This window comes from Symphalangus syndactylus, chromosome 4 (assembly GCF_028878055.3).
Source record: "Symphalangus syndactylus isolate Jambi chromosome 4, NHGRI_mSymSyn1-v2.1_pri, whole genome shotgun sequence".
Taxonomy (NCBI): domain Eukaryota; kingdom Metazoa; phylum Chordata; class Mammalia; order Primates; family Hylobatidae; genus Symphalangus; species Symphalangus syndactylus.
Window position 1 is genome coordinate 73,311,181 of NC_072426.2, and position 16,593 is coordinate 73,327,773.

General features: G+C 50.9%; 1 non-coding gene across 1 annotated transcript; it reads left to right on the plus strand.

Moving 5' to 3' along the window:
• Positions 1 to 9,532: 9,532 nt before the first annotated feature.
• Positions 9,533 to 9,593, plus strand: LOC129481425 (U7 small nuclear RNA). Its single transcript, XR_008657419.1, has one exon. It is a non-coding gene; the product is annotated as a U7 small nuclear RNA (small nuclear RNA).
• The last annotated feature ends 7,000 nt before the right edge of the window (positions 9,594 to 16,593 follow it).

The window sequence follows — 16,593 nt, forward strand, 5'->3', positions numbered from 1 at the left end:
ATTTTTAGCAGAGACGGGGTTTCACCGTGTTAGCCAGGATGGTCTCGATCTCCTGACCTCGTGATCCACCCGCCTCGGCCTCCCAAAGTGCTGGGATTACAGGTGTGAGCCACCGTGCCCGGCATCCCAGAGTAAGTTCTGCAACACTTGGCTCATTAGAAATATGCTAACATTGTCACATCACTGGAACCAATCTTTGGGCAGGAAAAGACAAGCTCCTGTCCTCTGATTCACAAATTTCCCAAGACTTTCATTTCTTATTAAACATTTAGAGCCTCTTAGCAGATGGGGTAGATTGTGTATAAGAATGATCAACATGGTCGGGTGCGGTGGCTCGCGCCTATAATCCCAGCAATTTGGGAGGCCAAGGTGGGAGGATCACCTGAGGTCAGGAGTTTGAGACCAGCCTGGCCAACATGGTGAAACCCATCTCTACCAAAAATACAAAAATCAGCCAGGCGTGGTGGTGGGCACCTATAATCCCAGCTACTCAGGAAGCTGAGGCAGGAGAACTGCATGAACCTGGGAGGCAGAGGTTGCAGTGAGCCAAGATGGCGCCACCGCACTCCAGCTTGGGTGGCAGAGTGAGACTCCATCTCAAAAAATAAATAAATAAATAAAATAATGGCCAGCATAATTCCTCTCCGTCCGTACTTATGTTCTTTTTTTTTTTAAAATGATATAAGGTCTTGCTGTGATACCCAGGCTAGTCTCAAACTCCTGGCCTTAAGTGATCCTCCTGCCTTGGCCTCCCAAAGTCCTGCGATTACTGGTGTCAGCCACCGCATTGGCCTCATGTTTTTGAGTAGTCACCTCTCATACTGACTCCAGGTATGGCCACATGGCTTGTCTTGGTCAGTGGGACAAAAACAAACATGCCACAAGCAGAGATGCACACTTGGGCTTGCCCCTCTTGCTGTGCTTTGGAACCTTGGGAGCACCATGTAGAAAGGCTGGGACCACCTACTGGAGGGTGAGAGCCCCCATGGAGCAGAGACAAGACACTCCAGCTGAGACCCTCCTGCCCCCAGGCCAACCAGCCTGCTAATCTCCAGACGTCACGTTTTGGCCAACTGCCAGCTGACCAAAAACACACACATGGGCACCCAGCAGAGATCAGCAGAGCCAGCCCAGAGCTTAATGATACCACCCGGCTGACCCTCAGCTAAGTCAAATGATTACTGGTTTAAGCCACTAACTTTTGGTGTGGCTTATGATACAACCAGAGCTAACAGATCCAAAAACAACAGGTTAGCCTGAAATATTATAAACTGCTTGTTGGCCAGGCACGTCTTGCAGCACTGTTTTGTTGGCAGAATAATAGAAATAGAGAACATGTGAGTTGTGCCCTGCCATAGCATATCATGCAGCCATTGGAAGGAACCATTAAATCTGCACCCACTCATTTAAAGGGGTTTCAGAGAGGTGACAGTAAGTAAAAAAAGGGCAAAATCACAGAGTAGTGAATATACAATAAGAACTCTTTTTTTTTTTTTTTTTTCTGGCTGGGAGCAGTGGCTCATACCTGTAATCCCAGCACTTTGGGAGGCCAAGGTGGGTGGATCACCTGAGGTCAGGTGTTCAAGACCAGCCTGACCAACATAGTGAAACCCCATCTCTACTAAAAATACAAAATTAGCTGGTCATGGTGGTGCATGCCTGTAATCCCAGCTACGTGGGAGGCTGAGGCAGGAGAATCACTTGAACCCAGGAGGCAGAGTTTGCAGTAAGCTGAGATTGTGCCATTGCACTCCAGCCTGGGCAACAAGAGCAAAACTCCATCTCAAAAAATAAACCCCCCACAAAAAAACATTTTTTTTTTTTTGGCTGGGAATGGTGGCTCACACCTGTAATCCCAACACTTTGGGAGGCCAAGGTGGAAGGATCGATTGAGTTTAAGAGTTTGAGATCAGCCTGGGCAATATAGTGAGACCCTCATCTCTATTTTAAAAAAAAAAAAGAACTTATTTTTGTCAAACAGTGACAGAGTCCCATACAGATATGTTTGCTTATGCAAGCTAGGAGAAAAATATGGAAGGACACACACCAGAGAGTGGTGGAGATGCTGGTAGGAGTAGGGGAGGATAAAAGCAGGGGTTGAGGGAGAAAAAAGAAAGAAAAGATGGTATTTAAGTATCCTTATTTGGTAGGCAGCACTTTGGGAGGCAGAAGCAGGAGGATCACTTGAGGCCAGGAGCTCAAGACCAGCCTGGATAACATATCGAAACGCCGTCTCTACAACAAACAAACAAACAAGCAAACAAACAAACAAAAAGTCCCATGAAATGTATGATCCTGCTTATGCAAATGTATTCGTATGTATTCATGCCTAAACATTTCCTGAAATGACAGTATCTAAACTGTTAGGATTTCAGTGTCTCTTTTATTTTTTTATTTTTATTTTTTTTGACAGGGCCTTGCTCTGTCACCCAGACTGGAGTGCACTGGCATGATCTTAGCTCACTGCAGCCTCGAAACCCTGGGAGGTTTCGAGGGCGCAAGCAATCCTCCTGCCTCAGCCTCTGAGTAGATAGGACTACACATGTGAGCCACTGTGCCCTGTTTTCTTTACACTTTTAAGAACTGTAGGCAGGGTGTTGTGGCTCACGCCTGTAATCCCAGCACTTTGGGAGGCCGAGGCGGAGGATCACCTGAGATCGAGAGTTTGAGACCAACCTGACCAACAGCAGAAACCCCATCTCTACCAAAAATACAAAATTAGCCGGGTGTGGTGGTGCATGCCTGTAATCCCAGCTACTCAAGGAGGCTGAGGCAGGAGAATCGCTTGAACCCGGGAGGAGGAGGTTGCAGTGAGCTGGGATCATGCCATTGCACTCCAGCCTGGGCAACAAGAGCAAAACTCTGTCTCAAAAAAAAAAAAAGAAGAATTGTTCAAATGTTATATTGAGTATATGGTATTTAATAAATTTGCTAATTTATTTTTTTTTTTTTTGAGACGGAGTCTTGCTGTGTCACCCAGGCTGGAGTGCAGTGGCGCGATCTCGGCTCACTGCAAGCTCCACCTCCCGGGTTCAGGCCATTCTCCTGCCTCAGCCTCCCGAGGAGCTGGGACTACAGGCGCCCGCCAACACGCCCGGCTAATTTTTTGTATTTTTAGTAGAGACAGGGTTTCACCGTGTTAGCCAGGATGGTCTCAATCTCCTGACCTCGTGATCCGCCCGCCTCGGCCTCCCAAAGTGCTGGGATTACAGGCTTGAGCCACTGCGCCCGGCCTCTAAATTTGCTAATTTATAAAGGTATTTTCCTGTTGAAAAAAAAAGTGCTCCACGCCTAGAGGGTGCTACGTCAGGGTCAATGTGCAGTCGAATCACCAGTGGTTCTTAAAAATCTGAATTCCTGTGTTTCACTCCGGGTGTCCTGAATGAGAACCTCTGGGCATGGGGACCTGGAGTCTGCATTACAAATCAGCACCTGGGGCAATTCTAACAGGCACTGAAAGTATGAGAGGCACTGCCAGAGCTTCTCCAGAATGAATAATCAGCCGTGCTTATTGAAAAACTGCCCACACTCTGGGCAGCTAATCTGAAAAGCCGTGAACAGCTAAAGCAGCTGACAGACATTTAATCTGTAAGCATGTCCAAGGTCTTGTGCACCCAACAGAATCTTGCACCGCTCCTTCCTGACTTCTGGTTTCCTCCGCTTCCTCCCACATCCAGGTGTCCAAGCCTCCTCTTTTCATTCCTGGCTCCCCTGTGATCTGGGACCATATCCACTTAGGCTCCTCTCCCAGGGCCACCTTCAGGGACCCTTTTCTACGCCACCTTCCCATAAACCATTTGCAGTGGGTGCAAGCTCTACCTTTTTTGCTTTTTTCTTTTTTCGAGATTTCGGGGGTAAAAGCACAGATTTCTGCCATGCACATATCGTGTAGTGGTGAAGGCTGGGCTTTCAGTGAACCCATCACCAAAACAGTGAACACTGTACCCAACAGGTAATTTTTCAGCCCTTACCCCCTCCCACCCTCCTACCTTTTGGAGTCTCCAGTGTCTGTTATTCCATTCTGTATGTCCATGGGTACCCATGGTTTAGCTCTCGCTTCTAAGTGAGAACATGTGGTATTTGACTTTCTGTTTCTGAAGCGCTACCTTTTTTTTTTGAGATGGAGTTTTGCTCTTGTTGCCCTGGCTGGAGTGCAATGGCGCCATCTTGGCTCACTGCAACCTCCACCTCCCAGGTTCAAGTGATTCTCCTGCCTCAGCCTCCCGAGTAGCTGGGACTGTAGGCACACACCACCACCCCTGGCTAATTTTTGTATTTTTAGTAGAGACGGGGTTTCTCCATGTTGGTCAGGCTGGTCTTGAACTCCCGACCTCAGGTGATCAGCCCGCCTCAGCCTCCCAAAGTATTGGGATTACAGGCGTGAGCCACCATGCCCAGCCGAAGCGCTACCTTTTAAGGGTCCTCTAGTTACCTGCATCTTCATGTGAAGTCCTTCTAGGGACACTCTTAAATGCCCTGGGTCCCCAGTGAGAGGATAAACCTGGAGGTAGGGTGTCAGGGAAGCCGACTGAGGTATGGGGATCAGGCAGGCGGCTGTCTATGTTACTGGGTACAAGACAGAGAGCCCAGATGTGAACTTGTGGCTTGTTTTCAGAATTCATGGTTAGATATAAGCCATGCCATTTTTTCTGACTTAGCACAAAATGATTTGAAGAGCTGTAAGCTTTTATATTGTCTGATTTAAGTACTGTACTTCAGCAAAGGTTGTGTGCGTGTGTGTGTGTGCGCGCATGCGCGTGTGTGTGTTAGGTTTGATCTTCACAGTTCTTAATTGGAAACACACAATTTGGGGATGTTTAGTTAGCATCTGAAAGGCTAATAGGAGCCCCTATTCCAGAGAGGAAACCCTAAGCCCTTCGGTTAGCTTTGTTAATTGGCGTAGTGGATTTATAAGCAACTTTATACTGGTGGGGTGGCTGGGTTTAAGCTCCTTGGACTGGCTTCGGACATTGTTCTGGGGTGATCCTCCTGCCACTGCAATTCCAGTAGCCCTTATACTTTGCATGGTGCCCAAGATTTTGGGCACAGCCCTGAGTCCTGGTCTTTCAGAGGCTTCCGTCACCCTGTCCTGCTTAAGTGTGTACAGTCCAGCTCCTGGGATATCGTTGAATCTGCCTTAGGTAAACATTTCCTGCAATGTCCTGAAAGAACAGAGAGCTGCCATTCCACGGAACTTACAGAACAGGCTCTGCAGCTGTTACTTGCCAGCTTGCTGGTCAATATTTGTAGGTGGGACAAGAGCTCTAGTCTCTGAGATTTGCTTTCACTGTAACAAACTGCCTCATGGAGCCACGGTTTTCTTGTAACAAATTGCAAATCACCATCACCTACTTCTAACTTTTTGTGGTGAGCCATATCAATTAATTTTTTTTTTTTTTGAGACAGAGTCTTGCTCTGTTGCCCAGGCTGGAGTGCAGTGGTGCGATCTCAGCTCACTGCAGCCTCTGCCTCCCGAGTTCAAGCAATTCTCCTGCCTCAGCCACCCAAGTATCTGGGACTACAGGCACGCACCACCACCCCTGGCTAATTTTTGTAGTTTTTTAGTAGAGATGGGGTTTCACCATGTTGGCCAGGCTGGTTTCGAACTCCTGACCTCAGGTGATCCTCCTGTCTTGGCCTCCCAAAGTGCTGGGATTACAGGCGTAAGCCACCACACCCAGCCTCCATTAATTCTTAAAAGGGCTTAATAAGGCCAGGCACGGTGGCTCACGCCTGTAATCCCAGCACTTTGGGAGGCTGAGGTGGGCAGATCACCTGAGGTTAGGAGTTTGAGACTAGCTTGGCCAACATGGTGAAAACCCATCTCTACTAAAAATACAAAAATTAGCCAGGCATGGTGGTATGTGTCTGTAATCCCAGCTACTCGGGAGGCTGAGGCTTGAACCCAGGAGGTGGAGTTTGCAGGGAGCCAAATTCATGCCACTGCACTTCAGCCTGGGTGACAGAGTGAGACCCTGACTCAAACAAACAAACAAAAAAGAACAACTGCGCAAAGGATGTGAAGGAAGGCAGGGCTTTGCCTGAGATGGAGCAGGGACCCCTCTGACCTGCCGCGTCCCACCCTCCACAACATGGAAATAAGGGAACATCTTGGGTTTCTTCAGGGAAGTTCCAGGCACTAGCTAGCCTTCAGAAGTAAGTGAGCAACTTGATAAGCAAGAAAGTAATTGCAGCTTAAAACAATAGGCAAGGAAGTTAGACTCATAGGATGTTTGGTTCCCTATAAACTAAAGATAACGCCTTAACATATGGTCCTGAGTTGTTTTTAAGAATCCCAGACCTCCAGGTCTGTGAATCTGCTGGCACACAGACCTCAGATGAGGGGAAACTGAGGACGGAACTCTGTCTGCTGTTCTTTGTTCTAAATTTCTTCCTGAGGGTCCTGGAGGAAGTTATGCCCACTGGCCAGAGGTGACATTCTTTTATGCTGATCCCAAGACTTTAGACAAAGCTTCCCTTCCTTAGCTAACAGCAAATCAGAAAATCTTTGAATCTGCTTGTAGTCTGTAATCCACTGCTTTAAGGTATCCTGCCTTTTTCGGTCAAACCAATATGTAGACTCCATATATTGATTTATCACTTTGCCTGCAACCTCTGCCTCCCCACCTTTTAAACCCCATTACATGGACTGGGCATGATGGCTCTCATCTGTAATATCAACCTTTGAGAGACTGAGGCAGGAAGGTCACTTGAAGCCAGGAGTTCAAGACCAGCCTGTGCAACATAATGAGATCTCCTCTCCACAAAAAATAATTTTTAAAAGATTAACTGGGCATGGCCGGGTGCGGTGGCTCATGCCTGTAATCCCAGCACTTTGGGAGGCTGAGGTGGGTGGGTCACCTGAGGTCGGGAGTTCGAGACCAGCCTGACCAACATGGAGAAACTCTGCCTCTACTAAAAATACAAAATTAGCCAGGTGTGGTGGCACATGCCTGTAATCCCAGTACTCGGGAGGCTGAGGCAGGAGGATAGCTTGAACCTGGGAGGCGGAGGCTGCAGTAAGCCGAGATCGCACCATTGCACTCCAGCCAGGGCAACAAGAGTGAAACTCCGTCTCAAAAAAAAAATTAGCTGGGCATAGTGGTGCACACCTACAGTCCCAGCTACTCAGTAGGCTGAGGCAGAAGGATTGCTTGAGCCAGGAGTCTGTGGCTGCAGTGAGCTGTAGTCCAGTCTGGGCAACAAAGTGAGACCCTGACTCTAAAACAGCAACGACAAAAACCTGACATGTAAGCTATAGGGGAGTCTGGGTCTTAAGCATTGGCTGCTCAATTTTCCTTGCTTGGAGCCCTGCAAGAAATGCCTCACTTTCTCTCGCTGCAAATCATAATGTCAGTATTTAGCTTTTCTGCGTTGGGCCGGTGGACCCAAGTTTGGTCCCATAATATACCCAGCATGGCAGGCTCCCCTCCTGTCAGGCTTTAATTGTCCTGAGTTAATATTTGGTATTATTATGGTCCTTCCCATACTAATGTTTGGAGCACTTCATTCTAATTTCTTTGCTTATTCAGTTGCAACCTTGCTAAACCCAGCCACGAAATATGACAGCCCTGTGCTGCTCTTCACATGGTCTCCAAATATCAGATCCAATCGCCCTCAACCTCCTGCAGGTTCTTGTTTGCACTCAATCAGTAGCACTGTAGCATTTGTTTAAACCTGTGACCTGGATGGTTTTGTTGGTATCTTAAATGTCATCTCTCATTATGAAATGAAATGTCTTAAGAAGGGCCAGACATGGCTCACGCCTGTAATCCCAGCACTTTGGGAAGCCAAGAAGGGAGGATCATTTGAGGCCAGGAGTTCAAGACCATCTTGGGCAATATAGTGAGACCCCTGTCTCTACAAAAAAAAAAAAAATTAAAAATTCGCCTGGAGTGGTGGTGCACACCTGTAGTCTCAGCTACTTGGGAGGCTGAGGTGGGAGGATCACTGGAGCCTGGGAGACAGAGGTTGCAGTGAGCTAAGATAGAGTCACTGCTCTGGGTGACAGAGCAAGACCCTGTCTCAAAAAAAAAAAAAAATAAATAAAAAATAAAGCTACTGTAAGTTTTTATTGTCAGTGGAATGGATGGAAGAGAAATGCTTGGGGAGAGGAGACAGGGATTCCTTTCCAGGTTAGAGATAGTCCAAGCCATGCAGCAGAAGGAAGCCCGCTGGTCTAAGCAGGGGTGTATTCAGCAGTCATATTACTGTGACTGGTGAGTGTCCAGGAACCAGAGGGGAAAGCTGCAGGCAAACACAGAGTCGAAGAGCATCTTCTCCTCTGAGGCCCCATCTCGAACCTCAGCACAGTCCTAAGCCCCAGGGCCTCTCCTATGATGTAAGCACACTGAACAGTTGCCTAGCCACACCTCCCACCCCAGGGGAAAGGCCACCTCTCTGGGGTCCAGGACTAATAAGGGGAATGAAAGTGATTTGTACTTAACAATAGAGCTGCTAACTGACAATCTGAAAAGAACAAGAGCCAGGCAGGAATAGGGAACCTTAACATGCACAAGGTATTAGAAGCTTCAGATTACGGCAGGGCGCGGTGGCTCACGCCTGTAATCCCAGCACTTTGGGAGGCTGAGGCGGGCGGATCACGAGATCAGGAGATCCAGATCATCCTGGCTAACATGGTGAAACCCCGTCTTTACTAAAAATACAAAAAATTAGCCAGGGGCGTGGTGGCGGGCACCTGTAGTCCTAACTTCTTGGGAGGCTGAGGCAGGAGAATGGCGTGAACCCGGGAGGCGGAGCTTGCAGTGAGCCGAGATCGCGCCACTGCACTCCAGCCTGGGCGACAGAGCGAAGAGCCCGTCTCAAAAAAAAAAAAAAAAAAAAAAAAAAAAAAAAAAAAAAAGAAGCTTCAGATCATAACAGAGAAGAAATGGGAAAGAGAACACAAGAAACAGTCCCATTGACAAGTGGTTTTAGGTCCTCGTTTTGTTTGTTATGCTTATTAGAGTAGAGTAGAACTACCTCAAGGGCAAATGGGCATTTTGTGAGACGGAAATTTCTGGAGTTTCTTAATTTTTTTAATTTAATTTTTTGTTTTACAGACAGGGTCTCACTGTGTCACCCAGGCTGAAACAGTGGTACAATCATAGCTCACTGCAGCCCCAAACTCCTGGGCTCAAGTAAACCTCCCACCTTAGCCTTTCAAGTAGCTAGGACTACAGGTATGCACCACCACACCTGGCTATTCTTAAAAGTTTGTATGAAGACAGGGTCTCACTATGCTGGCCAGTCTGGTCTTGAACTTCCGACCTCAAAGTATCTTCCCACCTTGGCCTCCCAAAGCACTGAATTATAAGCATGAGCCACTGTGCCCAGCCTTGGTTTTAAATATATATATGCATATATATTTATGTACATAGATATAAATACATATACACATATATATTTATGTACATATATACATATATTTATGTACATAAATATAAATATATATATAACTATAGAAAGTCAGCAACAAAAGTGAGATACAGTTCTTCCTCTTCCCTTTGTTTTTCTTAAAAGAAAATCTTTTGAGTGTTACAGCTCTTTTAGAATTTGTCTAGCAGGCTTTCCAGTTTTGCTGGAAAGCCCCAAAATAAATAAATAAATAGAAATCTTTTGCATCAAAGGACGTGATCAGAATGTCAAAAGACAACCTACAGAATGGGAGAAAATATTAACAAATCATGTATCTGATAAGGGCTTAATATTCAGAATATATAAAGAACTCTTACAACTCAACAACAAAAACATAACATAGGGCCCGGCACAGTGGCACACACCTGTAATCCAGCACTTAGGGAGGCCGACACACCTGAGGCCAGGAGTTCAAGACTAGCCTGGCCAACATTGCGAAACCCTGTCTCAACTAAAAACACAAAAATTAGCTGGGCATGTCAGGCGCCTGTAGTCCCAGCTACTTGGGAGGCTGAGGTGGGAGAATCACTCAAATCCAGGAGGCGCGGAGGTTGCAGTGAGCCGAGAATGCGCCACTGCACTCTCCAGCCTGGGCAGCAGAGTGAGACTCCATCTAAAAAAAAAAAAAAAAAGATAACTCAGTTAAAAAACGGGCAAAGGACTTGAATAGACATTTCTCCAGAGAAGATATACGAATGGCCAAAAAGCACATGAAAAGATGTTCAATGTCATTGGTCATTAGGGAAATTAAATCACAACCACAATGAGATACCACCTCAACTAGGATGGCTCAAATAAAAAAAAGAGTTGGTGAGGGTATAGAGAAACTGGAACCCTTCAGCATCGCTGGTGCAAATGTATAAAGGGTGCAGCCACTGTGGAAAACAGTCTGGCAGTTTCTCAGAAAGTTAAACATAGAGTTTCCATGTGACCAAGCAATTCCACTCCTAAGTATACACCCAAGAGAAATGAAAACTTGTGTCCACACAGAAATTTATACACAAGTGTTTATAGCAGCATTATTTATTTGTTTAAATTTTTAATTTTTTTGGGGACAGGGTTTCACTCCCGTCACCCAGGCTAGAGTACAGTGACGCAATCTTTGCTGACTGCAATCTCCACCACCGGCACTCAAGCAATTTTCCTGCCTCAGCCTCCAGAGTAGCTGGGATTACAAAAGTGCACCACCATACCTGGCTGATTTTTTGTATTTTTAGTAGAGACAGGGTTTTGCGATGTTGAGCCTGAGATCAAGTGATCTGCCTCTCTAGGCCTCACAAAGTGCTGGGATTACAGGCATGATCCACCATGCCCAGCCAACAGCGCTATTCGTGATACCCAAAGGTGGAAACAACCTAAATACCCATCCATTGATGAATGGATAAACAAAATGTGGTATACTTTTTTTTTTTTTGGAGACAGAGTTTTGCTCTGTCACCCAAGCTGGAGGGCAGTGGCACGATCTCGGCTCACAGCAACTTCCGCTTCCCGGGTTCAAACTATTCTCCTGTCTCAATCTCCTGAGTAGCTGCGATTACAGGCACCCACCACTGCACCCGGCTAAATTTTGTATTTTTAGTAGAGATGGGATTTTGTTGTGTTGGCCAGACTGATCTCGAGCTCCTGATCTCAAGTGAGCCACCCACCTCGGCCTCTCAAAGTGCTGGGGTTACAGGTGTGAGCTATGGCGCCCAGCCAACTTTCTTTTTTTTTTTTTTTTTTTTTTTTTTTTTTGAGACACAGGCTCGCTCTGTAGCCCAGGCTGGAGTGCAATGGTGCAATCTCAGCCCTCTGCAACCTTTGCCCCCTGGGTTCAAGCGATTCTCCTGCCTCAGCCTCCTGAGTAGCTGGGACTACAGGTGCACACCACCATGCCCAGCTAATTTTTGTATTTTTGGTAGAGACAGGGTTTCACCATGTTGGTCAGGCTAGTCTCAAACTCCTGACCTCATGATCCACCCGCCTCGGCCTCCCAAAGTGCTGGGATTACAGATGTAAGCCACGGTGCCCAGCCAACTCTTTTTTTTTTTTTTTTTCTGAGACGGAGTCTTGCTCTGTCGCCCAGGCTGGAGGGCAGTGGCGCCATCGTGGCTCACTGCAAGCTCTGCCTCCCAGGTTCATGCCATTCTCCTGCCTCAGCCTCCCGAGTAACTGGGACTACAGGCGCCCGCCACCACGCCCCTGGCTAATTTTTTGTATTTTTAGTAGAGACGGGGTTTCACCATGTTAACCAGGATGGTCTCGATCTTCTGACCTTGTGATCTGACCGCCTCAGCCTCCCAAAGTGCTGGGATTACAGGCTTAAGCCACTGTGCCCGGCCCCAGCCAACTCTTAAGGGAGTAGTATTCAGCCATAAAAAGGAACAAAGTACTGACACATGCTACAATATGAATGAACCTTGAAAACATTAAGCTACTTGAAAGAAGCCTGTTACAAAAGGCCACATATTGTATGATTCCATTTATATGAAACATCCAGGTCAGGCAAATCCATCAAGACAGAAAGTGGATTAGAGGTCGGCCGGGCGCGGTGGCTCACGCTTGTAATCCCAGCACTTTGGGAGGCCGAGGCGGGCGGATCACGAGGTCAGGAGATGGAGACCACAGTGAAGGCGTGGTGGCGGGCGCCTGTAGTCCCAGCTACTCGGAGAGGCTGAGGCAGGAGAATGGCGTGAACCCGGGAGGCGGAGCTTGCAGTGAGCCGAGATCACGCCCCTGCACTCCAGCCTGGGCGACAGAGCGAGACTATGTCTCAAAAAAAAAAAAAAAAAAAAGAAAGTGGATTAGAGGTTACTAAGAGGTGGGTGGACAGAGAAATGGGGAGTGATTACTTAGTGGGTATAGGGCTTCCTTTTAAGGGTAAAGGAAAAAATCTTGAAACTTGAGAGAACTGGTGGTTGCACAATATTTTTTTTTTTTTCGAGACAGAGTCTTGCTCTGTCGCCCAGGCTGGAGTGCAGTGGCGCAATCTCGGCTCACTGCAAGCTCCGCCTCCCGGGTTCACGCCATTCTCCTGCCGCAGCCTCTCTGACTAGCTGGGACTACAGGCGCCCGCCACCACGCCCGGCTAATTTTTTGTATTTTTAGTAGAGACGGGGTTTCACCGTGGTCTCGATCTCCTGACCTCGTGATCCGCCCGCCTCGGCCTCCCAAAGTGCTGGGATTACAAGCGTGAGCCACCGCGCCCGGCGGTTGCACAATATTTTGAGTGCACTAAATGTGGCTGAATTGGTCATTCAAAATAAACAAAAGTGGTTAATACTATGTAAATTTATTTTGTTTTTTTGAGACAGAGTCACGCTCTGTTACCCAGGCTGGAGTGCAGTGCTGCAGTCCTGGCTTACTGCAACCTTTGTCTCCCAGGTTCAAGCAATTCTGCTGCCTCAGCCTCCCAAGTAGCTGGGATCACAGGTGTGCACCATCACACCTGGCTAATTTTTGTGTTCTTAGTAGCCAAGGGGTTTCATCATGTTGGCCAGGCTGGTCTTGAACTCCTGATCTCAAGTGATCTGCCCATCTCAGCCTCCCAAAGTGCTGGGATTATAGGCATGAGCCACTCCGTAAATTTCACTTCAAAAAAAAAAAAAAGTTATTAGTTAAGAAAAAAAAGCCTGCCTGCCTGCCTGCCTGCCTGCCTGCCTGCCTTCCTTCCTTCCTTCCTTCCTTCCTTCCTTCCTTCCTTCCTTCCTTCCTTCCTCTCTCTCTGTCTCTCTCTCTCTCTCTCTCTCTCTCTCTTTCCTTTCTTTCTTTCTTTCCCCTCTCTGGCCCAGGCTGCAATCTACTCGGCTTGCTGCTGCCCGCGCCGCGGACTGGCTGGGTCTGCCGGCGCGCGCCACCGCTGCCTGCCTTTTCTCCCTTCGCTGCAGGCACGCGTTCGCCATCTTGGCCACGCTGGTCGCCAGCTCCTCACGCCCAGTGCTCTGCCCGCCTCAGCCTCCTGAGGTACTGGGACTACAGACGGAGTCTCGCTCACCCAGTGCTCGGTGTTGCCCAGGCTGGAGTGCGGTGGCGTGGTCTGGCCTCGCGGCAGCCTCCGCCCCCCAGCCGCCTGCCTTGGCCTACCAGGGTGCTGGGATTGCAGCCCCTGCCCGGCCGCCGCCCCATCTGGGAGGTGGGGAGCGCCTCTGCCCGGCCACCCACCATCTGGGAAGTGAGGAGCGCCTCTGCCCGGCCACCCACCATCTGGGAAGTGAGGAGCGCCTCTGCCCGGCCACCCACCGTCTGGGAAGTGAGGAGCGCCTCTGCCCGGCCACCCACCGTCTGGGAAGTGAGGAGCGCCTCTGCCCGGCCGCCCTGTCTGGGAAGTGAGGAGCGCCTCTGCCCGGCCACCCATCGTCTGGGAAGTGAGGAGCACCTCTGCCCGGCCACCCCGTCTGGGAAGTGAGGAGCGCCTCTGCCCGGCCACCCCGTCTGGGAAGTGAGGAGCGCCTCTGCCCGGCCGCCCCGTCTGGGAGGTGAGGAGCGCCTCTGCCCGGCCACCCATAGTCTGGGAAGTGAGGAGCGCCTTTGCCCGGCCTCCCATCGTCTGGGAGGTGAGGAGCGCCTCTGCCCGGCCGCCCCGTCCGGGAGGAAGTGAGGAGCGCCTCTGCCCGGCCGCCCCGTTCGGGAAGAAGTGAGGAGCGCCTCTGCCCGGCTGCCCCGTCCGGGAAGAAGTGAGGAGCGCCTCTGCCCGGCCGCCCCGTCCGGGAAGAAGTGAGGAGCGCCTCTGCCCGGCTGCCCCGTCTGGGAAGTGAGGAGCGCCTCTGCCCGGCCACCCACCGTATGGTAAGTGAGGAGCGCCTCTGCCCGGCCACCCACCGTCTGGGAAGTGAGGAGCGCCTCTGCCCGGCCACCCACCGTCTGGGAAGTGAGGAGCGCCTCTGCCCGGCCACCCACCATCTGGGAGGTGAGGAGCGCCTCTGCCCGGCCACCCACCGTCTGGGAAGTGAGGAGCGCCTCTGCCCGGCCGCCCCGTCTGGGAAGTGAGGAGCGCCTCTGCCCGGCCGCCCCGTCTGGGAAGTGAGGAGCGCCTCTGCCCGGCCACCCACCGTCTGGGAAGTGAGGAGCGCCTCTGCCCGGCCGCCCCGTCTGGGAAGTGAGGAGCGCCTCTGCCCGGCCACCCACCGTCTGGGAAGTGAGGAGTGCCTCTGCCCGGCCACCCACCGTCTGGGAAGTGAGGAGCGCCTCTGCCCGGCCACCCACCGTCTGGGAAGTGAGGAGCGCCTCTGCCCGGCCACCCACCGTCTGGGAAGTGAGGAGCGCCTCTGCCCGGCCTCCCATCGTCTGGGAGGTGAGGAGCGCCTCTGCCCGGCCGCCCCGTCCGGGAAGAAGTGAGGAGCGCCTCTGCCCGGCCGCCCCGTCCGGGAAGAAGTGAGGAGCGCCTCTGCCCGGCCGCCCTGTCTGGGAAGTGAGGAGCGCCTCTGCCCGGCCGCCCCGTCCGGGAAGAAATGAGGAGCGCCTCTGCCCGGGCGCCCCGTCCGGGAAGAAGTGAGGAGCGCCTCTGCCTGGCCGCCCCATCCGGGAAGAAGTGAGGAGCGCCTCTGCCCGGCCGCCCCATCTGGGAGGTGAGGAGCGCCTCTGCCCAGCCACCCATCGTCTGGGAAGTGAGGAGCGCCTCTGCCCGGCCACCCACCGTCTGGGAAGTGAGGAGCGCCTCTGCCCGGCCGCCCCGTCTGGGAAGTGAGGAGCGCCTCTGCCCGGCCACCCATCGTCTGGGAAGTGAGCAGCGCCTCTGCCCGGCCACCCATCGTCTGGGAGGTGAGGAGCGCCTCTGCCCGGCCGCCCCGTCCGGGAAGAAGTGAGGAGCGCCTCTGCCCGGCCGCCCCGTCCGGGAAGAAGTGAGGAGCGCCTCTGCCCGGCCGCCCCGTCCGGGAAAAAGTGAGGAGCGCCTCTGCCTGGCCGCCCCGTCCGGGAAGAAGTGAGGAGCGCCTCTGCCCGGCCGCCCGGTCCGGGAAGAAGTGAGGAGCGCCTCTGCCCGGCCGCCCCGTCCGGGAAGAAGTGAGGAGCGCCTCTGCCCCGCCACCCATCGTCTGGGAGGTGAGGAGCGCCTCTGCCCCGCCACCCATCGTCTGGGAAGTGAGGAGCGCCTCTGCCCGGCTGCCCCATCTGGGAAGTGAGGAGTGCCTCTGCCCGGCCACCCATCGTCTGGGAGGTGAGGAGCGCCTCTGCCCGGCCACCCATCGTCTGGGAAGTGAGGAGCGCCTCTGCCCGGCCACCTATCGTCTGGGAAGAAGTGAGGAGCGTCTCTGCCTGGCCGCTCCGTCTGGGAAGTGAGGAGCTCCTCTGCCCGGCCGCCCTGTGTCTGGGTAGAAGTGAGGAGCTCCTCTGCCTGGCCGCTCCGTCTGGGAGGTCTACCACGGAGGCCAGAAGCAATGTGGGGGCTGGACGTGGTGGCTCACACCTGTGGTCCCGGCACTCTGGGGGGCGAGGCGGGTTGATCACTTCGGGCTAGGAGTTCGAGACCAGTCTGGCCAACTTGGCGAAACATGAAGAATACAACAGACAAACCAACCAACCAACTCAGTGACAACAAAACAGGTCTACCCTGGAGTCATACTCTAATTTTTTCTATTTTCTTCCCTTTCTGATCCTTTATCCCACTTTCTTTTTCTTCCTCTTCCTTCTCCCTCTTCTTTGTCAAATAGAGGTTTGAGTTATTATCACTGATCCATATAAAGTCCCTCTCTCATTTATTTTAACTCCCACCCCCATTTCTATTCCCCGACTTCCCATGTGCAACCTTCCTAATATGTTTGATACGCATCTTTTTGTTTGTATGTATTTTTAGAAAATGTTTATTGTTTTTTTATGCAAAAATTAATTAAAAAAAAAAAAAAAAAAGAAAAGAAAAAAGATAGTTGGGCCTAGGTCATGAAGAGGCTGAAATCCAAGCAGCAGAATTTGTGCCTTATTCTGTAGGTAATAGGGAGCCATTGAAGGTTTTATCAAGTGACAGCAGTTGAATCTCACTGGGTAGAACAGAGGGGAAGGGAGAAACTGGAGCTGGGTGGGCCCAGTGGGAGGTCACTGTCATAGTCCAGCTGCCTGCCAGAACTGACGTGGCTCTGCCAGCAATAGAGAGGGAAGGAAAATATGAGAGAACCATTTCAGGACCATTAGGGTCTCAGCAACCATTGGATATGGGCAGCAAGGAAAGCCAGGAGTGGATTGATTTTGAGGTATTGAACCTGGTGCCTG